This window comes from Oreochromis niloticus, linkage group LG13 (assembly GCF_001858045.2).
Source record: "Oreochromis niloticus isolate F11D_XX linkage group LG13, O_niloticus_UMD_NMBU, whole genome shotgun sequence".
Classification (NCBI taxonomy): domain Eukaryota; kingdom Metazoa; phylum Chordata; class Actinopteri; order Cichliformes; family Cichlidae; genus Oreochromis; species Oreochromis niloticus.
This window is the reverse complement of record NC_031978.2, coordinates 16,932,522-16,959,448: the sequence shown is the minus strand read 5'-3', so window position 1 is coordinate 16,959,448 and position 26,927 is coordinate 16,932,522. Positions and strand designations below refer to the sequence as shown.

Here is a 26,927-nt window from a genome sequence, read left to right as displayed (position 1 = left end):
GTCTGATGAAATATACTTGTAGTTTGCTGATCTCTCACAACCTTACGTGTTAAGGTAACGTTCTAGATGTATGATGTGGGGAATTGACTCATGCCTTCCTTTTGGTACCAGAAAGTTAACGTGACACATTTTTCTTTCTTTTGTCCTCTCTCAGCACTCTTTATCCGCTCTTTGTGGCTCTCTTTCTGTCTCTCTTGCAACCTTTAAAGACTCTGTCCTTTTTTTCCAGCTGACTGGTTGAGGCCTGGGCTTGGGCCGATGATTTTAAATAAAGTAATTCCCTTAAATGTTTTTTAAAAGCTGCAAGAGCCATGATATCGTGGCCATTATTGATGACATCATTACTATGTATAAGATCTCTCAGTGAATAATAACCCATGATCTGTCATTTTTCCTGTTATTGGCACTGCAAATTGTAAAGGTTAGGTAATTTATTTTAATGTTTAATGTGTCATCTGGTGTTTCCATGCACTGCTGTCCCGATATATTCCACACTTAAAAGCATTATTGTTCCATTTTACTCCAGCTCACAATCCTGGAAAAGTACTTGTCATGAATAAACCTCAGCCTCATTTAATTGTCTATAGGCATTTTTTAAAAACTGAAATCCAGTGATATACTAAATCAATATAATATATATTTTTATAAAATGGCTAAATGCATAACCTCTATAAAATATTTCTTATAACAGAAACTCATTTTCAGGTAGTCATTTATACTTATCTTGCTGAAATCACCTCTCAAATGTGCTTTGCGGAGAAATAAAAGTATAATCTTGTTAGATATATTTTATTTTGTTTCTTATTTAAGTTTTTTTTGTTATATTAAACCATGAAATCTAGGTGGACAGATTCTGCATTATAAAACATGGAACGGAGAAACAGAAAAAAAGCCCACATACAAAGACATTTCTGTACAGCATATTCCCCAAAGATGAATAGCTGTTTGGTGGTATGGTCGTGCAGAACAATGAGAGGGATTTCAGGAAAATGGGCTTTGGGGTGGCATTGTACGCATACATTGTGGAGGGGGGGGGAATCAGCACGCTTGAGCGCATTTAAATTTACACAAACTCTCTAGGAATGACAGTGATAAATGTTACACTCTATTCTACAATATGTTTAATGCATAGGTCTGAAGAGTTAAGTTTTCCCCTCTGGTACGAGGCTGCTGTTGTAGTTACCACTATATGTTACATCAGATTCCCTTCCATTAAAATGCCAAGTGGCACAGTGAAGACAGCAGGAGAATATGACATTGAATTTGTTTACCTGTCACCTTCCTCCATCCTTCATCCCCCCCCCCCACACATTTTTGTGTGTGTTTGAGTGTGTATGACTTTGAGTGAGGTCAGGCTTGAGACTCTCTTAAATTAGACCAGATAAAATAAAAATAAAAATTTAAATTTGTAACAAAAAAAGAAGCCACTCCTGACTTTAGTAACTTTAGAATATGTGTAACATTTTCTGGTGTATTTTGCTTTGCTGATCAAACCTCAGAAAAATGCATTATGGTACTGTAAGGATGAACTGTCAGGCCTCTGAGGGGAAAAAAAAAATCTGTCCTTATCACTGAAGAAATTCAACTGTGACTGGCCACATCGTGGTACATTTCCTGTGCTCTGCCTATGACTGTCACAAAACAACCAGACCGCTGCTGTTGACACACACGAAAAAAAAGTGCTCGAGCTCTCTTACTCCCTTTTTTTCCCTCTTCTCTCGCTTTCTCTTCCTCTGTCACACAAACACATACAATTATACACATACATAAGACGACACACCAGTGTGGATTATAAGCAGGAGTATGTTGGGAGTCTCTGACCTGCGTTTGATCTTCTGTAAGCAGGGTCTGCATGAGCAGCTGAGTGTACTTCTACTGTACTTGTACCACTGTAAGCACTGATAAGATAGCGTGCAAGCTTGATCTCTCTTAAGGATAAGTGCTTTGGCTCACAGTGCACCTGGAAAGACATGGTAACACCTGAGTGGATGTTTTTAAAACGTACTGTATACCATGGTACAGCCGTATATATATCAGTGAACCAACTAGGGATTACACCCCCTTTCACACACACATTTATAATACTTTCCCCTGCTCTGTATGGTTTTTGAGAGATTTTTCCTGACTTCTAAGAAATTGTCTAAAGAAAGTGCTTGAAAAGTTTTGACAAATTATGCATTTTCGTGTAGCCAAAATTAGAAAAAAGAAGGATTTTGTTGTTGTTAATTAAATAATGATTAATTATTAGCAGCACTAAAAAAACAAAGATGACTTGTTAGCAAAATATCAGCTATGTTTAGTTCATTTATGTGTTTTTGGAATAGTTGTGTTGTTTTGTTCCAATTTGCAACTAATCAATCTGAGCATTTGTGGAAGAAAAAATCCTACCCAGGCAGCTAATAGAATCCCTTGTTACTATTTTTTGTTGTTTATTCTTGTAACACAAGTTTTTCCCAATCTGAACAAAACTCTATTACATGTGAACAAGTGCAGGAGTGGGTGGTTTAAACTGCCATTATGTTCTTTAGTTTTATGGCCCATACAATAGCCTGGGCCAAGCATAGCTCCTTGTGTACTGTAGTGGGCCCACTGTAAAGCCTGAAATATGTAAACAAACAAGCCCAAACTTTCTCTGATTTACAACATTAGCAGGTCTTGGCTGGGAATCCTTTACCACCTCCAACAGGCCTTAGCCAGCCAGCAATTCCAGTCGCAGACAGCTTGAGCACTTTCGATTTTATACCTCAGCAATTTTTATAGCATCTTTAGCTCTGCACGCACAGACCTCACTATATTCTCCGGAAAGAGAGAGGCTGCAAGAGGCAGGGTGAAAGAGGCAAATAACAATATTGCCAGTGCAAAAAAAGAAAATGGGTGCTCGTGGAGGATGCTAAGTAGCTATAGGTCACGTGACTTGAAATGCTTTGTGCTATGATTGGTCCCTGATGCACTCCTAGCTTCTGATTGAACTGGCTGATGGTACAGCACTGTCTCGTTGCGTCTCGCTCAGATTAAGTGAGGTAGAGTAGCCAAGCCTCTGACGGTTTTAGCATCTGCGCAAGTTGCTGTAACTGATACTGTGAGGTTATAATTAAAGGTTCCAACTGAGAGACCCTGGCTTGATGCAGTTCACACCTTTCCTCTCTTCTGCAGGATAACTAAACGAGTAATGTGAAATGCAGGATTGAAGCAGAGGTTGTTTCTTCCTGTGCCAATATGAATATAACATTGAAAGGAAAAAAAAGGATAAAGCTGCAAAAGGTTAATATCACTTAGTTTCTAAATGCGATCTGTTCTTATTTATTAGTTAGTTTTTTCCTGGTATTCCTGCAAATGCTACAGCTGTAAAACACACAGTACACTACACAGCAATATTGTAGAATGGGTAAGTGCCACTTAGTCCCTATAATTGTATTTCAAATCATATTATTTTTCTATTATCTTATTTCAGACTCGAAGTAGTGATATGGAGCTCTGAGTCCAAATTTTTCACCTAGTGAACAAGGTTACAGCTTTTGATTGTGACACACTGTCTCCCATTTTTCATTTACCTGGCAGAAAATCAGATGCGACAGTTAAATTTTGACAGTAGAGAAAATCTACTCTTTGCCATTAGAGCTAATGTCATGTTTCTGTGCTAATCCCTCATCATTTTTGGGCCTCATTGCCTATTTTTCTCTATGATATTAAGTATTCAAAGCTCATTTACATTCTTATTTTTCAATTTGCTGCTGCAGTAGTTTAATTTATTCCATATAATTTCTTTTTCTGAGAGGGACATTAATCATTGACTGTACGTTTTAGTGCCTCTGGGATTTTTTTTAATCAATAAAATAAAGGAATAAGAGCCTCAGCACTGAGCTAGGTTACAAAGGCTGTGTAGAGGACTTGTTTCAATCGCTTGTGTTTTAAAAGATCTTTATATTTGTTTAAATTGAATTACCAGTCTTAGCACACTTTACTGTTCCATCTTGTTGATGAATGTTTCTAAGTTCATTATCTCTTTTTCCTTTTCAATATTACATATTTCTAAATCTTTTGGCCCCTGGAGAACTTTCCCAAAAAGTTATTTCTATTAGTGTTTCTTGGTATTGTTTGTAAAGCAGCGACAAAAGCATGTCTCAGAAATAACACTCATATCAATAAGGGCCTCCCTGTAATGCTTCTGGTAGTTCTATATTTCTGGTCTGTTAAGCTGGAGGCCTAACCACTTTCATCCTCTTTCTTCCTGCCTTTTCTTGTTGTTTCTTCATCCTTTCACATTCATTTTATGCTTGGCTATTCCGTAGGCTATCAGTGTATTAATGCCATGGCTTAAGCCAAACAGCCTCTGTGAGATAAGCCTCCGGGTCGTCATGTGGCTGTTCACAGTTCATACTCCACTTTCCCCCCTTAGTTGGAAACTCCAAATCATTTAATAATATTAATCTGTTTTTTAATATGTATGTGTGTGTGTGTGTGTGTGTGTGCGTGTCTATGTGAGGGCTTGTGCGTGCCTTTCCCATGTGCCTGTAATTTTTTTGTTTCAATTTTTTTTTCTTTTTTTGCCATTTCTCGCCATTATAGACATTGCACATCTTCATTAGTTATTGACTTGTTTGAAAGCCTTGACCTTCCAAAGGTGTGAGTGAAGGTGGGGGTTTGATCACTGGTTGATGAAGGGGGTCTGTAGAGATGGAGGGGGTCTGTAAACTCTGATACATAATGCTGTGAGCTATAATACTTTGTGCATGGCTGGTCGCAGGCCTGCTAATCACAAGGAAAAGACCCAGCTGTCTCACTCCATAAACCAGGCCCAGTAAGAAGACAGCCATGGGGGCACAATGTCACTTGTAAATCCCAAATTAAACTCAACTGCCCAAAGCTTCACAGCATAAAAACACCCTTACCTCAGTCCCACCTCCCCATGTCTTCCTCTCAGCTCCATGGGGTGTAAATGGACAGACAGAGCCCCGATAGGTGTCCAGGTGTCAACAGTGTCAAGGTTGTGGAATGGTCAATTTGTCTGCTTGTTGGCTTGCTTTATGCATTTATTTCATGCCACAAAGTTTCTCCTGCAGCCAGGCCTGCCCACAATCCCTGCACCACCACCCCAATCCATTTATTCCAGGCTCTGCATGAAGAATTTGTGAAGGTTTAGGTTTTCAAAAGGTAAATTATGCTAGAGGGAGGGAAAAGTTTCTCTGTATCTTTTCCCCCAAATCCTCTTCTTCCTTGTGTCATAGATTGCAAAAGAAATGTCTTTATATGCGTAGGGGCTAGTTTGAGCTTGCTATAGGGGAGGGGAAATGGTCTCCTTGAAGGCAATCTGTTCATTAAGATAATGTGTTAGTTCCAATTAAACTAACATTAAAATGGTCCCCATACAGAGTTGGAGTCAGCGTTTTTCCTAACTTGCTCTTTTAATTACATCGTTCCTCTCCTGTCATTAAGGATATTAAAAATTCATTAACAAGAATAGTACTGCGTCACAGCAACAAATCAGTGAGACTTTCATCTCATGTTGTCAAAAGATTATTGCCATTAGTGATTTCATCTGAAAGGCGTTAAATTCTCCTCAAGCGATATTTCAGGACCTGAGTGTCAACAGGTTACTTTACTGGTGAAATGTCAAGTTGTTAAAGCCTCACATTTATTTGCAAGGTGTTTTAATATAGGATTTAATGGAAAAAGAAGGAGATATTTAAATGATGAATGAGTTTTGGCAACATAGGGCTTTATGTGTTGTATTTATCCATTTATTAAATGTACATTTATTTGCAGCGGCATCTAGAGTCCCCTCTAATGTGATTCCATTGCCGGCTGTTATGTTTTCCGTCAGTTATATTTCTCGCTCCTAATTTGTTTTCATCAAATGTGTTTATGGCTAGCTGAAACTGTTTTACAGCTTTACTATTGAACCGTGCTGCTGCTGCTGCAGGAAATGAGTCTGTCCATGAATAACACAAGCTCTGGCAGTGTCTTCTTTGCCAGAGAGGAGTAAGGGAAATATAATCTGCATCTCTTTCATATCATAAGTACAAGTTTATCCTTTGCAGAGCAGTTTCCAGCATAAAGTATATGTATCTGACTTTCTAGCTTATTAAATATCAGTGCATAGCCAAAGCTAACCCACCTAATGATGAAGATTAAAGAGATAGAGCATACACACATGGGCAATGCAGCAGGTGTTAATGTGAAAATAATTAGGGGTTTGGCAAGAAAGTGAGGAATAATTAAATGAATAAATGTAAAACAACAGCTTTGAAATGTTTTGTTGGCACAGAAACGATTTTTGTGTCCCAAAAATTTCCCCTGTGGTATCTGTGAACACCTTCATGCGAATCTTAGTCAGTATTAAGAAAATGAAGTTGAACTACATAAAAGGTATCTGAGATGACTACAGATGAAAATATTGCTAAAGTAGTTTTTACTTAATGATACTTAAAGTACTATGGGATTCATCTCAGTAATTTTTGTACACTTCTGTAGCATTGGTATTAAATTAAATTGAGTTCAATTCAATTTTATTTACGGCAGTTGCCTCAAGGCGCTTTATATTGTAAGGTAATGTAAATACAATAATCAATAAAAAACAGAGAAAACCCATGATCAAGAGCTTTGGTGATAGTGGGAAGGAAAAACTACCTTTTAACAGGAAAAAACTTCCAGCAGAACCAGGCTCAGGGAAAAGCGGCCATCTTTTATAAATTATGAGCACCCATGAGCTTGTTTTAAACTAGTGATTATCCAAACTGATTGCATCTTAAAAACTTAAGAAATGTCCTAGCAGCCAGCTATGTAAACTGTTCCCTGTAGAATCGCATGATACAACACATGGCAAAAAGAGAAAAGATTCAAAAGAGAGAGTAATTAAATAACTAAAAAAGGATCATCATCAACATGACAGAACATTCAAAGCATTCAGTTAAATATAGTTCTATATTTATTATTTGTAATAATAGTAATAGCTATTCTATAATACACAATCCTCTGTCTGTTTGTTTGCCTCCTGCATGAAGAGGTGAGCAACCAAAATTAGTACAGCAAGCTTCAAAGTGATGCGTTACAATTTAAAGGTTATCTAAATCAGATCTTATGCTGTCATCAGGTTCTGGTATCAACTGGCTAAAATGAGGCATTTACAGTATTTATGTGCCTATAATACTTTATAAAATCATTGCGTCATTTTCATTTCACAAAAATCACATTTATATCCCAAAAAGTTCAGTTTTGCATATTACAAAGCCATCATGTTTCCTAGCAACCACCCAACAACAGACTAAATGACCAAACAGTAATGTAGCATGGGCATGTGCTAGTATATACATCCATCCATGTATTCTCTTCTTTTTAAATGTTGCAGGAATGATGGAGCATATCACCCTGTACAAGTTGCCATTGTTATTAATGATCCACCATGGTCTTGTATTGGGATAGATTGCAATTTACAATGAACATCGAAAAGTAAAGAAAATGGCGAATGATGCATAAATATCTACTGCTAGCTGATAAATTTGGAGTCCAAATGTGGTCATATGTGGCTCAGAAGAAAAACAAAAGTTACAGTATAGTGGCTACATCCATCTTTTATACACAGTTTATGACACTGACTTATCAACTTACTAAAGTCAACTATACTGCTGCCAAATTTGCTTAAAAATAAAAGCTTCTTTTATTTGTTTAAACATTATTCCTGCTCATGCAGAAAATGTTCAGTGGTTTTAACTGTTTTAACTTTTTCTGCACTTGAAGTCTTTTTCTGTATTTGGCTGATGAGTCTCTACTAAGGAGTGACCAGTGTATGAACCCTTTCCACTCACGCACCTTCACTGAAAGCTGAGAAAAAGAAGAGCATAACGTCACCACATTATTAATATTCCATTAGGAGCTGTTGTGAATTCTATCTCGGTGCAGCCACCAGTGTATCATAGAGCACTGAAATATTCATATCCTCCTAATTAATTGGCATCAGAGGGGTGCCTTGTTTTGTTTTTCAAGTAGTACAACAGAAAAATAAGCAGCAGGTGATGGGATTTTTAAATGAAGTTATAGAATAGATATAAACATCTTTATATATTCATTTCTATTTGGGATTTTACAGATAACCATGGATGAAAACACCCTATAAAATTAAGCTTTTGTCATCTTTCTTTGAATTCTGTCCAGGTTAACATGTTTTCCCCGGACCAAAAACATCATCACTGCAGTACCAACCACACCCCCTCCCACAAGTGCAGTTATTGAATTGCATTATATTGCTCTGTGGGACTCCCATTACTCACTGGGGCTAATCTGTAATGACTGGATATCATCAACCGGCCGAGCTAAAATGGGCTGTTTCATTGATTATACTCAAACAGAAAAAATAATTCCAGGGGTCCAACACAAAATACTGATTATCAGAAACTATCCTCTCAGCCTCCTTCACTTCTATCCATTGTCATTCACTCTAATCCTCGTTATGAATTACAGCACACCCTGCCCTCCCTCACAAAAATATGCTATTGATCCGGCCTCTGTGTGTGTGTATGTCACAGATTAGACACACATGTGTGTATATAACACTGTGAGTTGCAGACGGACAGCTCCAAGCTGGTGTTTTTACATACCGGTGCTGCTCTTATTGGTTTCGGTGTGGGGATCTATGTCCCAGCTGTGTTGGAGATCTATCAACCCTGACAGGTCTATTGTACCAGCACCCTTCAAAAGCTGTGACCAACAATTCGCACCAAGATATCACTTTCAATTAGAGAAACATTCAAGGACAGGGATGCGGGCAATTTTGAAGTGACGGCAGCACCTAACAGTAGGTCCGCCAGGCTGCTAGTCTGGGTTTTTTGCAAGCAAAAATAGTAATTTTAATCCTAACTAATATCGTTTTCTGAAAAGAAATTGCATTTAAACCCTTAAAAACTTACTTAAGGTGTGAACTTCTGATATTGCCCTTCGTGTCTAAGAATCAAAAACACAAGGCTGCACAGAAACTAAACAAATAAATAGCGCCTTGATGGCCTTTAGAAGCCTGAGGATTTGGAATTCCAGAAATGAATGGGTATTTGAATGATTGCTGCTGTGACAGGCTTGCTGTGATAGAATAACATATTCTGTTGAACAAATAGACCCTTGAGTGCCGGCTGGTCCCAGGGGTCTGTCTATAGCCCCGAGGCTAAGGCTTTCATAGGGATGGGCTGCTCACAGCATGGCTATTCCCTGACAAACACTCTGTCTGAAACTGCAATGCTCCCCATGTAAATGCATGTATATTGTTAGCACACTGTACTTTACTGTACACGCAGGCACATAAAACCATGTTGGGTTTTGCTGTATATGGTGATTGGATAAATATTGTGGGGGGTGATTATGCAAAATAATAATTTTCCGCAGCCGCACATAAAAAGCAGCTGTTTTAGAGTCTGAGTCATAATCCGAACTCTGTGTTACCTTGTTGTAGGACTATGTAAGAAAAGCCTCCAGTGGGGCTAAAAGCACTGGGGCTCAACTTTGTTCACTGGTGCCTTAAGAGACATGTTGCTGCTGTTGTAATGCATGAATCCTACACTGCAGCCCGGCAGCCCCACGCAGCACGCTCTTTGATGATGTCACAGGGTTAGATAGGCGCCATTGTAGATATGGGCTTCCAGAGAACCACTACACACTGTTCTAGCATCTGCTGAAAAAGAAACACCCTCCCAAGTCCCTTTGACACAGCCTTTTTTAAAGGAGAGCTGGACAAAAGCCACAATTTCTTCTGTGATATCCTGTTAAGGCTGTTCTGGAGCCAGCCAAGCATGGCCTTCCTTCAGAGAGCTGGGGCAACATCATTCAGCTTCCTTCGTGTGATTCAAGGCACACAACAAACCCTGTGGTCCACAGCTCAGTGGCCAAGGAAAAAGACCCGTCACACATTGTCTTTTACCCATATGCACATTCAGAGGCACGCACATTATGCATCACCCCCGTTCGGGCATGTACTACACAGCACAGATGCACACATACTAAAGAAAAAGTAGGTTTCTGTTTTATAACTTTGGTGTATTTCTCTTTTTTTTCTAATGATATGTGATAAATTAACTCACAGTGTTTATTCAATCTACTGTAACTTACTTGAATCTGACTTATCTTCAGTGGCCCATTACCATTGACCATTTACCTTCTGAGCATGCCCTGTAACAACAGGAAAACACAACATCACAAGTATGGGCTGAGGAGCTGTTCTAACAAAGGTCTTTTTTGCAGTATGCTAAGAGGGCGCATATATGTTGCCACTCCAATAGACCCTCTGTTTCCTCTGAGCTCAATTAGACCACTGTTAACTCTGTATAATTAACAAGCCCAACAGTGTAATCAAACAGAATCTGAATTAATGGTGATGAATTGAAAAATGGGGTTTAAGTGGTGGGGGTAGACAAAATACAGAAAGAATATCTCAGGGGCAAACATGATAGAATTACAAAATGAGCAGCTTGCAAATTGTCTCAGCTTTGATGAAGAAACGTTTGATTATCCTGTGATGGAAAAGGTCCCCTATTGTCTAAAGCTAATTTGTCCCTTTTGGCTACTTCCCTACCCCAGAGGCCTGTCTGTCTCAAGTTACCCCCTCCTCCTCCTTACCAGCCCACTGCCACCCTGGGTATCAGCATCTCCCAGCTCCAAAGACATCCACAACCAAGAGTTAGGTCCAGACAGTATTTTGTTTGTTAAGTGTAGCACAAAGATCTGGGCCCTTGGGAAAAGATGAAAGGAGGAGAGCCGCCTCCCTCTCAAGGAAAGGATCAAGCAGGTCAATTTCCTCTGACTTTGTCCTGTCTTAGAGTTTGTATTCCCTCAGTCCACAAAGGCCACCATTGGACTGAACCGGAGGCTCACTCTCTCTCAGCTGCCCTGTTGCTGCCCTCATTTGATTCACAGAATAATAGATGGCAATACATGCTTCCTAAGCACAACTCCTTTTTAAAACGTGAAACAAGAGATAACACTCCCTTGAAAGGAAAGGACATCCAAACAGAAACAGATACAGTATAATTCTCTCCAGTTTCAAACACAGACTTCTTGTGGGACATGTGAAAACAAGATTATTGCAGGAGAAAACATTATTTGTTTCTGAGGCATAACAATTAAAATACTCAAATGTTCTGAAACATTTTTCTATTTCATTTCAAATACTGGTAAATCATCAGTAGTCTTCTTTTTTCCATTATTATGCCTTGAACCATTTCTCATGCTTTCCAGATAATAAAATTAAATACATTCACATTAGGCCTGACAGTGGATCCAGTTCACATTTAAATGCAATTTAAAAGGGGCATATATTTGCATAGTGAATTAAAATTAAGACCTAATTATGCAAATAAATTATCAAATGCGACAGGGGATGGTTTTCAATTCAGTTAATATCTCATTTTGTGAGACACTTAGTCCAAACAGCATTGCACTCATTTTGCTGCAGAGCCACAACTATTCAGGTGGTATTTAATTACAAAAAAAACATAACCTAATAAATTACAAGAATTGCTTTTTAAATACTCCTTGACAAATCCCCCTCCCTTAGGAACTAAGTGTCCTCCATACCCCTTATTTTGCATTCGGCCTTTGAAGATAACAGATAGCATTGAGACTGCAAAAATTTAAAAAAAAGTATGAGCAGCCATTAGCTCATGTAAGCTATTTAATAACTGACATATGCAATAAAAAATCACTAGAAAATAATATAAGCTGGGTTGCCATTAATCCGCCAGCTGACAAAAAGGAGAAATATTTGAAATATACACCATAAATTGAGACATATATGTAATTCTGACGTTTGCGTATCTGAGAGAGTGCTACTTCATGTGATTTAAAAGCAGTATCTGAACAGCTAATTAGCATTTATAAGTATGGGTTTCAAACTCTTTTTAAATATTATTTATCTCAGAGAGAGAGAAGCAGGAGCACAGTTCCCAAGGGAGCACCGCACTGATGAACATCATCCGAAACAAAATGAGAAACACTGCAGCCAAAATCAACTGAATAAACAAATCCCCGCTGTCATACCCAGAATGAGACAGAGCAAGCACAGAGGGTCAGCGCAGATAAGGAAGATCATACTTTACATGAATATATAATAGGGGAAGATTTGGCAGTCTCCAGCAGGGGTCCTCCCTTGTGCAGGATGCCTTATGCCAAAAAACAGAATTTCTTCTTGACTTTCTGACAGCTGCTAAAACCAAAAATCTGCTTATGGTAAGTTCATCTGTTGGTTGTTCAATTTATGCAAACCACAACAAATAAATATGACGAGAAAGTTTTAAAAAATTGTAGCAAGGAGACAATAAATAATCTTCGCTCTAGCTAATCCTTTGGATTTTCTCAAGTAAAGTATAGCAGATGAAAAGCAGTGTGTTAATAAACTGGTTAAACACGGATTTTTCGAGGTATATTTATTGACTAGTTTCACCAATCTCTCTGTTTTCAAGCCTTACATTATGTACAAGTTGCTTAGCATTTGACATTTTCTGAATCCATACCTCACGCTCCCCCAATTAGTTTGTTTTCTTACAGAAATAATTTCTTTTTATTAAAGGGGTTCCTCAACTATTACTTACGTGCGCGTTAAAATTAGACTCTAACTCAGAAGACAAACAAGTAAATAAATAAATCACAGCAAGAATCTCACAGTAAAATGAAAAACCACTCGGGGAAAATAAATAATCTGATTTGATTTGCAGCATAAACAGATCAAAACAGTTCATCAAAAATAATAATGTTTCCTACATGCTCGCATTTTTTTATTTGTGCCACTTCATCATTTTTGCTTAACTGCTATCACATTACAAATAAAAACATATAACTATTAATGAAAAGGAAGTCACTAATGTGTTCATCCATGGAGCTTTGAGGCCTTATTTAGGATTTAAGACAATTCTGATCTTAGACACATCCTATCAAAAGAAAGCCCCGGAGAAATGATTTTTAACAATAAAAAAATGCTAGCTGGTGGCCAAGTATTAATCTATTTAACTACTCAGTTACATGTAAAGTTTCAAAAATTCCTACCTAATTTCAAAGGCCATGTACGACATATGTATCAGTGTAGACTCTAAACTCTTTTACAGATCCAAATTCCCAAACACAGTGTAAACTATTTTAATATAAATTGTAATTCCCTGATGCTGCATGTTGTTTTAAACATTTCTTCATGGTGTGGCTAACATTGCATAGCCAGGTGAATCATTGAGAGGATGTGGTGGATGAAACAGGTGGAAGGTAATGAAGAGTATCATAGGGTAATTGATGACCCGTCTTCAGCACTGGGAATATCGTTCCAAGGCTTAATCTTTGTCATCAGAGAAAGACAGAGAGATTGTGCATGTGAGATGGAGGAAGGAGAGCTAAAGGCTTACCGTGTCAACTTTCTCTCGCTCTCTCTCTCTTTCTCTCTCTCCTGTGGGTCAAGTAAACAGCCTTTGCGGGGACAGCTCAGGGGTTGGTGTCTGACCAGCCAGGCTGAAAATGGCCCTTGTCCATTCCTGCCATGTAGCATTTCTTTCCCCAGCTGTTTGTCCTTTGTCATGGACACAGCTTGTAATAAGAAGAGCCAACATATTTATGGAGTGGCCGACCTCGCTGGTACACAGGTCTTTTATCTGCCGGGCACAAAACAGCTTTGTTACTCTTTAACAATTCACACGGCTGTACGGCTGTGGAGAGAGTTGGTTAGAAGTGTGCACATACTGCAAGTTGGTTTGCATTAGCATTTGGGGTTGTTTGGAATAAAGAAAGGAAAATGATACATCTCTTTCTCCAGAAACAGTAATGTGTTTTTCTCTTTAAACTCGCCTCTGACCTTGAGGCCAATTAGCGTGTTCCTGGCGAGTGATTTGTTTTGCCGTGTGCAGCGGCCGTCCGCTCAGCGACATTTATGAGTGATTAGTTAAGCTTCGCCTGAGTTCTATGAAGATCCTGTGAGGAGCGACAAAGCAACATTCAGATGGCTCTAGTCAGAGAAGTCCAGCGTAGGCTTAGAGGTGAACTTTGGCAGAAAAAGAAATGAATGATAAACAAAGGAGTCCTTTGACAGGTTTAATGTGTGTGTGTGTGCCTTTCCCGTGTGTGTGTACTGGCTGTTTTCATGAAGCAGGCAGGGGATTCCCATTTAAGTGAGAAGTAGGTTAACAAGATACATTAGGACTGCAAACAGTCTGGAAAGAAGTATTCAGATGCTTTACTCAAGTAAAAATACAACAAAAGCAAAGTAAAAGTCCTGCATTAAAACAACCACTCAAGTAAAAGTACAAAATTATTGTAGGAAAAATAAACTTAAAGCAACAACTTACATTTTTAAATCTCTCCCATTGCTGATATTTTGTTATATATTATATCCTTACTAGATTTACATTATAATTGCATCAGTATTTATATAAGCAGCATTTTAAAGCAATTCAATTTAAAATTGAACTACGTAGGGTTTTTTAGTAAATCTTATCTGCCATAAGGCATCAGTTTAGCAACAACTTTTAAAAGATTTTCTAAACTTTCAGTGTTTTAATTGAAGTTGTATTCCAATGTTGACACCTTCCAAATTGATCTCTTTTTGATTCTGATGTCTCAATCCTGCACCTTTATCAAGGTTAAAGAGTGAGAATGTGACCTCTTTAATCAATTAATAGTTCACATCACATAATGGCAGTTGTATCTAATGAATATTGTTAAATAGCCTAAATGCATTTTAATCCTTTCCATCAAATCATGATTACAACGGACGGGTTTATCAAGTGGTCCTTTCATTTGGTTAACATGATCAAATTGACTCCTGTGTCATGAGAGATGACACCAGTGGTAATTAATTTCTCCATTAAGGGTGGCCGATGTGACAGCCATGCAAACAGAGCGCAGTGACAGGGAGGACACAATAACTTCAACAAACTGAGACAACCCAACTGCCGAGGAGGAGCAACGGGTAATCACATTATCCGTCTGCAGGGAAAGCATTGTTCATTAAAAGAAAACAACACGGGCTACATTGTCTGTCGCGGCATCATCAGCATATTTGCAGATCTGGCAGATTTCATCGTGGCTATGCATTTACATATAGTAATGAACTTTTTAAAATTCATTCCAAATTAGTCAAGTGAGCTATTAGAGCCTGTGGGTATTTCCACCAGGGGCCTCACTCACTTGTAAGTTTTACAGTTTCTGTTTTTCCCTTTTGTTTTTTCTTTTTTTCCCCTTTTTAATCAACTATGGAGCAAATGAAACAAAGTGATTTATTACATGAAGACAGAAGTGGTGTAATGATGTTTATTTAGATGTTCATCAGAGGAAGGGAAAGTCTCAGATCAAATTTGTAAGCTTATGAACTGATTGAATTAAGCTCGAATATCTCCTTATTGGATTACTACAAATAGAAATAGATTTGATTTCTATGTTCTATGTTCTATATTCGTATGTATATTTGATTTCTTTTAATTCTTTTAATATGGAGTGAAAACATTTAACGCTCACTTTCGCGGCACTGTTCTGTCACCTTCATAACTTTTCTCTCTTTTAATGCAAATTATTGGTCTTTATGACGAATGCATATCTGCCAATGATTGTTTGCGATTGTGAGCATGATTATGTGTGTGTGTGTGTGTGTGTGTGTGTGTGTGTGTGTGTATGCCTGCAGGCTGTCTCAACACTATGGGGGTTTTGATAGAAAGTGAAACCAACAGTTTCTTTTCCAGCAGCGAGACCCAGAGGCTTCCCTCAGGAAGGGGGCGATTGTCCAGCATTTTCACCACAATGCTGCCATATGGGGAACAGAAGGATCAGCCACTGGCTCCCTGCCAGAGCAAAGGCAAACACCAATCCACATATGCATAGAAGTGGTCATTTAGAGCCACCACTTTTTACCATAACAACAGATGAAACACAGGAGTCATTTTGCTTCCACTAAGAACCATTGTTCCCAGGGCTCACCGCCTCCTTTAAGCTGTCTCCATATGAGGCAGGATAAACTTAGGGGCCCTGGCCCTGGTATAAATAACAAAGAGAAACCTCACTTACATGGTTCCTAAATCCTATCGAAAGATTAAAAGGAAGAAAAAGAAAAATCCACTCCGTTTCCTCATCTTGTGGAAATAAGCTTAACGTAGGACAAATGAATTCATTTTAGTTGCTTCCTTTACTTTTGGTGATCTGTGCTGTGTAAATAGAAGAATTATATCAACAAATGCTGCTCCAGTTTATTAACAATTTTACTGTTGGTAAAAAAGCGTGTAAATTTACAAAATAAGATCCTGCAGCAATTATGCGAACTTAAAGAAGTCTTTATTGTGCACAAATTGAATTTAATTGAGCAATATTATCCCAACAGTTTTGTTTGGAGAAAATTAGGATCTTCACCCAAGATGTGAACTGTGCTGATGTGTTAATACTATGATGACTAATACTAAATAACCCTTTCTACATACAAATATGTGAATATGCATACCACCCTGCACTCTACTGTCCAAACAAAATACAAGCTCTACTGTTCTGCAATTTACAGAGTAGCACATTTTAAAGGGTTTATTTCAAAATGCCTCGGGTCTGAGCTTACAAACAACTTTGTGTTAGCAGGTGTCAGTGTTCTCCTTGTTGTGAGTTTCTTCATTTTATTCCTGAAAGCAATGAGCCGACTGGCCATTTTGTTCAGACTTGCAAGTGGTTTAGTGTGTATTTCAAAGCTGGTCAGCCAGTCAGTGAGCTACTTAAGAGCAGCAATATTGTAATAATGACTCACTGATGGGAGGGTAGCAATGGAGCTGAACTTCTTACATTCCTCTGATGCTGCCTGATTATGACTTTAAAGGAATAAATTATTGCTGCAAACAACCTCAGAATCTTAAATCCCTGCAGGGCTTCATTTTGCTCAAAAGAAAAAAAATAGACCTCTTTTCAAGGTAAGGGAAAAAGTAATGCAGTAACTGCAAACATAATATTTAGCTTATTTTGGAATCTTAATTTACTGATGATTGGGATGACTGATATAAAGTACATACATATATGCACCTATGCTTTTGCAAATGTGCATCTGCACTAAATGCTGTAAATGTTTACTATTCTTTTCGAAGAATACTAGCAGAGGACTAGATTTAGTGGACTTGAATATATCTTTATAGTTATTTTTTATATTCTTTTTCCTAAGATGTTTTTCCCGCCATATTTACTAATATGAATAATTTTATTAATTAAAATAAGATTGCTTTGGAAAAAGCAAAAATAAATAAATAAATAAATAAAGCAAGAGGTCATGTCTTCTATAACTTCATCCTTGATTCGTAATGTCTGGAGATAGCTGTAAATCGAGGCAGAGTCAGACAAGTTTATTGGAGAGATGAGATGTAAGGCAGCAAATTTGGAGGTATTTATCAGGGGCACGCTAAATACAGTGTTTAAGCCACATCAGATCTCTGTGAAATATTATACAGAGTTTTAATATCCAGAGGGTGTCGGGCTGAAGCGAGAAGCACTCAGCTGCTTCAGTTTAACCAAATGTTACAGTATAAAACAGCATGTCGCGCTACTATTTGACATGGTGGAATGAGATTAGATGGAATTCATTTCTAAGTGAGGGGAAATTACAAGCCTATTGGCAACCATGCCTCCCCCCAAACCCTCATGACAGCAGCCTCTGCTCAACCCCACTAGTGGCCCAACAACAGAGGGGTAGTCGGGCATGAACAGTGACATGAACAGGGAATGACCCCGCAAACCACATCTGTAGCCACCTTCAGTACGGCAGGAGAAGGCTGTGTTGTTTTAAAGGTCAGATCGGTGTGAGGTGCAGAAGCATATGTCTGCTGCTTGGATACACCGCCACACTGCAGCTGAATTAAAATAATGGACTTTTTAAAAAAAAGAAAAGCATTTCTGATTTGCTTAATGCCAAAACATCAAACCAGAGGACAATACACATGTAAACGTTAAATCATTCAGAATGAAGACCTCTCCATAAAGCAGCCTTCCAGACAACGCTAATGCCTTTTATTGAAGGCCCTGGACTTTTCTGCTCATTGTTCCTATGGTGCCGTGACCAGACAGAGGCCCTTGACATTCTGATCCTTTAACGCATGTCTCCGAGTTTCCAGCACATCAGGATGACACCTCATAAAAAGGGAACTCCACCTTTGGCTTCACTTGGAGAAGAACACGTGTCAGCGGCCTCCTGTGGGCCCTGTCAGGGGGTGAAGAGGTTAGGCGCTCTGTGCGGCCGCACAGATCCCAGCCTTCTTGAAGACCACCATAATGACTGCTAATTATGCTGCCATCTGTGGGGTGGGCTGTGTTATGTAGACACCTGTTCATTAAGTAGGAAAAAGAAACTTTTCTCACTGCAGTGTATTTTATACAAAATAGCAGATTCAATGGCTTTCCTGCACTCACAAGACAAACAGTATGAATTTATCCTACAGTAAAGAATTGCAGGCTTCCAAAAAACTTTCTAGCTCCACATTAATCCAGATTCAAATATCAATAAACTTCAGAGCATGCAGAATTGAGCCCCTCTGCTTTACTAATGACTGAGTGAACTTTGTGTGAAACCTTTCCAGCTTCCGAGCCATCACCAAGGTTAACCAGGCCATCGGGCAGCATTAGTGGGAGCGAGTTAGGAGGGGAAGCCAATAAAAAGCTCTCAGATATCTACAGAGGGAGACCACAGCCTGTCAATCCCGTGACCCTAAAAGGTGATCTGCCATTACTGACTCACAGAAGACTAATGAGACTCATTCTTTTTCCAGCACCAAGAATAATATGTCAATACTCGTTCAGGCTATGTTGAACGCTACCTGCTTTACTGTCATTTGATGTGTTACAGATTCTTTCTTTGAGGCATATTTCCAGCAGTTGACAAACTGTCCAGGAAACTAATATTGCAATAATAATTTAAAATTCCTGTAATGTAGAAGCTCAGCGGCAACATTTGATAAACTCTGAAGGGCTTTAAAGCTGCCTCCTCCTCCTCCTCTTCCTTGAACATCAACAGACACACTCATCTAAGCCCGATCTTTCAGTTTAAGATTTATATAAACAGATGATGGCTAAGCATCGCATATTTCAACATTTTATCTTTGAGCTTATGACTCCATTTAGTTTTAGATCCTCAGAGAGTGAGCCAACACAGCAATCATAAAATGAGGGCCAATTAGGATGTTGACGGATTGATTTTGGAAGATAAATTTGGGATGTAAAAGGTTGACATAGCTGCTGTGTCTCTTTCACTGTGTGTGTGGCTTCCAATTAAGTGAGGAGAGGCAGTTTTTTTTCCTCCCCAGGATCAGAGTGTCTCCCTGACAGATGAGCCGCTAATGAGAGCAAATCTCACAAAATCCTCAAGAAACGTGATGAATTGAATCATGTTCACCCTGTTCATTTGTCGTGTTCACAGATGAGACAAAATGCAACATTTATCTAGTCAACAAATAGCAAATGAGTAGGTGGATCCCTCATTGTTCATGCATTGTCTGTTTTTTTTAAAATATCATATTAAATTGAGGATACTATAGCACTGATTTACTCTCTTTTATCCTCCTTGTCTTACTTGAAACATAGGATGGAGGTTGAAGGCAGACATATGTTATGTCCTGAGGCCTCAATCTGCCTCCATCCCTAATATTTATCAGACAAATTAAGGAGGCTATTTCTCTCATTATCACTCTCCAAACCCACACCATATGTATCCCTATTATTAGACAACCAGCAGAAGATGTTCTGTTTTCAAATTTAAATTACCAAGTCTAACCTTAATTGGTCTGAAACGTTGTTTAGTGGATGGTATCAAAGTCGGGCTTGGGAGAGAATCCAACAGATGGCTTAGTCTTATGACTTGTATTAACACCTTCGAAGTTTAATGAACTGCTAATTGCTTTTCTAATACATAATGGGGCCATTGGAATACAAGCGGTAATGCAAACAGATTAGTTTGAAGACAACAGATAAACACCCGTCCTGTTCAATGTCACCTTTAAGTACCTTGGAAAACAAAAGCAAGCTCAAGGACAAAAAGAGAAAAACACAGCTTGTCTTCATGGCAATAGGCATTTTAAAGGTATACTGTCACTCTAATATTTTTGACCTAAATAAAATCAAAATAATAATTTTGGTTCTTTGCGAATGCAAATTATCTTGTTCTACAAAGCCTACGCATATAAATCAGATAAAGGAAAGTCATAAAAGAAGGCAGTGAAATCAGATATCAATACTCTGCACTGACTTTTGGTGATGGTTTGACTTTGTGATTTTAGTACTGCGGTCACACTTGGGAAAACAATGGTTGGAGACCACAGAATGGTCAAATTACAAATCAAATTCACTTTAAAGACGGAGAACAGCCCAGACCCACAATCATTTGCTATCTTCAACTACAACTACAACGTGCAGCACGTAGTGGCTGCAGGATGGCAACTGGTTAAGTCGTATCCCCTCTCACAAAGACGTGTCACAGATGAGCTGCACTCATTGGCCCAGACTGACTCAGATTGATTGCAAAGTGTTGGCAAGCTGTCTGTGTTTATAAATAAGACAGCAGTTATTTGCAAACCTTTGCCAGTCTGTGCAATCTGAGAGTGATTGCACTCAGTCTGAGTTTTACTGCTATTGTTTGGAGACAGGTTGCCTCCCACTAGGCAACAGCAGAAGTAAAGAAGAGCCACAAGGTTAGAGAACAAACACAGTGACGCTACATAGTACATTTATCTTAAGTTTAATAATGAGATCTATCTTCTGGTCTTATCAGTGTAAAAAGAATTAGCTCTTTTTGCTTTATAATTTGACACAGTCACCCATTAAGCCATTTGTAGAACCTAAATTGTATACCATTGTTTGATATGTATTTTGGTAGTACATTACAGTTTGTTTACCCAATTTAAACAATTCAGCAGTACAGCAGACATCAGCATTTAATGTTGTCACTTGGCCATAAAGTTAATGTACTGTATGCCACATTTATTTATTTTTTATTCTGATAGCCCACACTCATGTTCTCTAGGCTGTATTTAGACGGCAAACTATCTCAGCTCCACTGATAAAAAAGCACCTCTCTAAATTCACTACACTAGTTCATCTATCTGTTTTAGCTGCGCTTGTATGACAGTGTGTGCATTGTACTCGAGCAACCATAAATGCACTCCTACCTTTGGAGGTAGTACTTTATTAAATTAAGCCATCTTTAAGGTCAATATACTTCTGTAATGAGTTGTCTCTTTTGATCATCAAAGGTTAGATTGCACCTTGATCCTGACTCCCTTTAATGGTGCTGGCATAACAGCCAAGCTCGCATCAACACTGATGTTTTTCATATTTCAGCTTAAAGTCAATGCAAGTAATGCTTTGCATGCTTAAAATCCATTTCCATAACTAAGTGCAATTTCCCCTCAGTTTGTTCCTGTTTAATGAGGTGAAGTCTTGTTTGTATGCCTCCCAATGTCACTGGAAAAGTCATTCATGCGGCTGTGTCAGAATTAAATCAAATTAACATTATTATACTTTATTATGCTGCCATTTTACATCAAACCGTTCAAGTAAAAACAGTTTGATTCAGTCAATTTTACTTAAAATTTGCTTTTTTCCCCCCTTTTTTTCCTTGTTGTTTTGCAGTTTCATTAAAAATTCCTGGATGGACCTTAATGATAAATTGTGTAAATGACTCTGGGTGGGTGCACTGAGCCAGGGGGCGGAGGAGAGAAAATGACCAACATTGATTTATCCTGGCTGTTCTCTTGTCTGGTTGGTGCCTTCAGAACACCTCGCTGCATCCCATTCCCTCCCATTATCTCTCCGCGATCACCGCAGTCCAACGAGTTTCCTGCGGGGTCATAAATACTTCCCCCAGACCCCATGCTGCTTCCACATCATCCTCCAGACGCCGCCTAATGACAGCAAAAGACAGACAATGCATCCTTTCTCTTCCGTGCTTCTCTCTGTTCATACACATTTTACATTGGCTAAAAAACATATACCTACACCATGATAGGACAGCAGCGGCATGCCCCTCAGACTTTGCATTTAAAATGGTACATTAAAGCAATATGTCTGAAAATATTACAGATGATTGATGTTGGTAATGACAGTGTTTTTTCACCATGTTAGTCGTCTATGTGGTTTTTCTCCACATTTAAAGCCCCCGAGAAAAGAAAATATCAGATCCCTGACATGAACAAAAGATGACAAAGAAACAAAACAGAGGGATAACAATGATGTCAGCTGTGAAGTATTTGAAACATGTAGTTAAATTCTCAGAACATCTTGATGGGAGACAAGCTATCAGAGACAATGAATCATATTAATTATTTTGACGTGCTGGTCTTCCGAATCAATTAGGAGCACCACACAATGAGGCACTAGCATAAACAAAGTCTTTGCTCCAAAAGCATCCCCAGCCCTATTAGTGAGAAAACCACAATTATAAACCACTTACATATGAGTCTCAAAAAATAGGCCCACTTGATTTGCTACATCTATGAAGCCAGGTCAAGTGGGTGGTCAATTATGGCATTGTCTCTCTGGTCGATTGTGTGTACAGTAAATAGCAAACAAGTTGCTTTTCATTTAGCAGCTTACAGGGGGAAGCTGCATTCCAGACAAAACCAATGAACTCTGACTAAAACTTTGGCAAGCTATGGATCTGAAAGTGGCTCACGTAGCCATATTTTCTCCTCCAGTTATGGTACTTTACTTTGGAAGGAGTCTTGCAAAGAGTGGCAGAGGCAAACAATCAGGAAGAACAGAGAAGTTCAGTTTTTATCCAAAAACTGGGTAACTGTAGTTATTTTAAGAAGTCGGTATACTATATATCTGTATTGTTTGCTATAATTTGTGTGTTCACCATGGTTGCCATTGTAATATATTACATTTCATCTAATTTCTCATCATGATAACACGCTAAGGAAAGTTCATTGCTTTAAATGTCCAGGTGGATGTTCAACAGAAGTACAATTTTTTTTTTATATAACATTATAATTGTTATAATTATACAAAATTATAACACAGGTATGTGCAAACTTTGTTTGGTTAGGTCGAGGTTAAAAAAATTAATTAAAAAGACAAAACTTGGTTGGGTGTGAGGAATGGGTTTGGGTTAAAATAGAAGCATTTTGTCATTATGGTGACAATAATGAATGAGTAGACAAAGGCATGTTTCTATTTTAGTTTAAAATAGATAAAAAGAATAGTCATCTCAGTGTAAACCCTTCCTCTACCCTGACCTCCTCCTTCTATATGACACCCACTTTCCTTAGTTCCCACTATAATAAATAAAGCCATGAAAGGGTGCTGTCACAATGAAACATAGCTATTGGTTATAATAAACTACTCAAAGAAACGACCTGTGGGGTGGGGTTTTTATATATACATATGGGTGGCCTGGTTCTGCTGGAGGTTTTTTCCTATTAAAAGGAAAACAGAGTATTTCGTTCCCACTGTTGCCTTGCCTAACGCTCGCTCATAAGCTCGCTCATGATTGTTGGGTTTATCTCTCTAATATTCCTGGGTCTTTACCTCATGGTATAAAGTACCTTCAGGTGACTGTTGTTGTGATTTGGCACTATTTAAATAAAACTGAACTGAGTTGATTAAAACACAAAAACAAAAATTTAAAAAGAAAATCAGTGGTTTCATAATGAAGACTAACAAGCTTTCACTTTCCAAGAGAAGATATAGCTTACTCTCCTGGGTCCAGGGGTGTTTCCAGAATTTTATGAATGGGGTGGGATGGGAGTGGGCAGGACCAAGAACACAGCAGGAAATCAGGTTATTTAAACAAAAATAAAATCTGTGTTGAAAACCGAAGTACAGCAGCTACATTGAATATATAGCGAAGTACATACAGTTACATTAAACTTCAGTAAAAAACTTGAGTAAATGTACTCCATGTACTCTAGCCATGACCTCATTTACTCTAGTCCAATGGTGGGGAGAGCACCAGGGGAGGTGGGGGGTTTTTTTGGGGGGGGGGGATTGCCACCCCATGCACCCCTTCTGGACACACCTGTGATTGGGTATTTATGATCCATCGGTCACTGCAACTACCAGAAAAACCTGTTGTTAGATTTTAACATTCAAAAGGTCAGAGACTGTTTTCACATTTCAAAACCTTTTAAAAAAACCCCTTTTTTTTTACAGTAGCAAAGTGCATATATGAATGAACTAAGTATAAGTTACACTGTCACTTTATTCACACAAACCAGACTGTGTTTGGCAGACTATATTTAGAGATAGTCAGCTTGCAGAATGAATTGGCCACCCACAGATCCCTTGCATTGTAAAGCTGCCACATGCTCTATTAGTCCCCACTGTTCAAATGTATACATTAAAGTTAGCAGAACAAAATCAGACAGCAAGGCCTACTCTGCACCATGAAATCAGGACATCATCACCCTTTGGTCTAAACATGCGCATTCACCCCATGCTTCGGTTTACATCGTTAGGAGCCGTAGCATGCGTGCCAATCTGCGCTTTGATGTCATGCTTTGAGTGAATCTCCACTGTTATGGAGACCAAGCACTTATTGTAAACTGTAATATATGACCTCGCGTTGCACACATTCTTTGTGGGGTCTTGCAGACATACCATGCACTTGGGAGGGACACGAATGACTGAACATTTCTCTGTTGAGCAAACCTAATAGAATGCCATGTTTAGGCCTGTCATTCACAGCAAAGGAGCGTTGTGTGATAAGTAGGCTTCGTAAATGAATATTTTAACAGTCGTAGCCAGTGTCTACAAACCTGCAATGTTTATTTTGCTGTTAAGGATGGCATTAACAGAGGCACAGACCCAAGGATGGTGATCAACCCTGAGGTCCTAACACATGTGATGGTGTTTCTGGCTCATTTCCTGCACCATAATCAAGGCTTATGCACCTTTATGTGAAGTTGGATAGACGTGTGAGTGTTTAGACATGAAAAATTCCTTTTGTGCAACATGAGCTCAGCACAGATGCCAGTATTATCAGTATATGTCAGTGTCACTCTGTCTTATTGTCTGTTTTTTTGTCCATCCTCTACTGAAAGCGGGAGAGAATCGGCTAATTAAGGATGTAAATGGAACTGAAGAGTGACAAAGAGCCTGTTTGTAATTCGCATCTAAATTGTCTCTTACCTCAGCAGAAAATTTATCACAGGAGACAATGTCAACTTTTACATGGGGAGAGCCATTTGCATTTTTTGAATTCATTACATGGGTGGTGCTGCAATCATAAGCCGTAATACAGACCCCTACCCTCCCTCCATTCTGCTACACCCACCCTACCCATCGCTACCGGGTAAAGGATAATCTGATGGGTTCCTCTTCAGTGGTCGCTCAGCAGTAGTAAGGATAGAAGGAGGAATCAAGGAGAGGAGAGGAGAGGAGAGGAGAGGAGAGGAGAGGAGAGGAGAGGAGAGGATTTGCTGGATGGGAAGCATAAAGTGGTCCACCCACTTGTTTATGTGTGTGTGTTTATGAGCGTGCATGTGTGCAGCAAAGCCACACCACTCTCCCGAGCGACAGAAACCTTGTTGTGATTTATGCAGCCTGAGATATGAGTGCTGGTTACGCAGTAGCAAGACATCGATCTGACAAAGCAAACCAAACAATAAAGAGGCGAGGAAGATGATGTGCCCAGTGGAGTGGAGAAATGGAGAGTGTACCTATAAGAGCTAATTATCTGAGCACATAATTCTTCAGGTTAAGACAGGGGGAGCTGAAAGCCAGCCAAGCCACAGCTGTCTGAGAAAAAGCTCCGGTATACAACTGGCCTAAGGTCGCAGACCCTGGTCAAGAATAATTCCAAATAGAAACACATATGAATGCAACTCGGCTTAGCTAAAATGGGTAGGAATTCATCTGCGTGCACCAAACTGTCTGATATATCATGTTCAGTGAAACACAAAACACTACAAATAAGTTGTTGGTCTTGGTGTCATAAACTGTGTCTTAGTTTCAGCTCCAAACATCCCAGACAAATCAGTTGATATATTAAAGTGGTAGAAATAACTAGCCTTTGTTTTCACCTATCGGAGAAGTTCTGTTGACCAATTTCATAAGAACTGCCACAATACTAAAGCACCCAGTGCAAAAAGTCTTACCAAGGAAATGAACTGCCCTTTTCTTCTTTTTCACACATAAGGCTTTGGTCAGCTATTACAACCTAACCTTGGCAACCTATTATGATTGCTGCGCAAGTTCACAATTCAGTTTAAATACAGCCTTCTGATCTCGTGTCAGTTCTCTATAAGCCATGAAAATAATAATGATAATATTTGCAATTATTATTTCCTATCTTGCAAACCCATTCTCTGCTTCTGTAAGCAGGGGTCCTTTAATTAGACACAAGCATTCATATACAAAGACTGGGGCGGTGGGTGCTCATTGCCATTAATAACACTATATAAAAGATAAGCCAGACAGCATCTGACACTTTTAGTAGTTTGGGAAACAAGATGTAATCTGCTTTTGGTGCCAGGAGCGGACTGAGGCTGCATGCATGTGGGAGAGAGAGGGAGTGCGGCCTGTAAGTCAATGCAAACATAGCACTGCAAGTACATCACTGATGAAGACATTACACGTGAGTTATATTCGCTCAGAAAATGGAAGTGAGGAGTGCATAGGAACCACAAGACAAAGTGACAGATGAAGTGGGCATTTGCTGTTACCAAGGCTAGCCACTGATGTGTGCATTATCAGTCTTTCAATAGCACTAATTCTTTGAGTTAGATTAATAAAAAAGCAGAATCGATACATTGTGCAGTTCTTTTTGTTTGGGTGCTTTGTGCTTCCACTGTGTCTGCTGCATAGTTTTAGTTTTTAAATGGCATTGTGTTATATTGTAGCGTTTTGTGCTGGGAGAGATGAGAGGAGAGAACAGAAGATGAGATTCCGTTTAGTGGCACCCTTGGCACTCATCTAACCTTGGCACACAGCTGGGTATGCTCCACTGGTTCTGAACATGCTGAGGTTTGAATCTAGAA

General features: G+C 38.9%; 1 protein-coding gene and 1 long non-coding RNA gene across 2 annotated transcripts in view; one reads left to right on the top strand and one right to left on the bottom strand.

Moving 5' to 3' along the window:
- Positions 1-13,554, bottom strand: part of cdhr1a (cadherin-related family member 1a) — a 72,586-nt gene extending 59,032 nt beyond the window's left edge. The window contains exon 1 of the mRNA XM_005456557.4: positions 13,362-13,554. The gene's annotated coding sequence lies outside the window, so the exon portion shown is untranslated. The remainder of the gene's footprint in view (positions 1-13,361) is intronic.
- Positions 13,555-20,533: 6,979 nt separating this feature from the next.
- On the top strand, positions 20,534-22,553 carry LOC109204712 (uncharacterized). The gene is made up of 2 exons (XR_002064229.2): positions 20,534-20,636; positions 21,577-22,553. It is a non-coding gene; the product is annotated as an uncharacterized LOC109204712 (long non-coding RNA).
- The last annotated feature ends 4,374 nt before the right edge of the window (positions 22,554-26,927 follow it).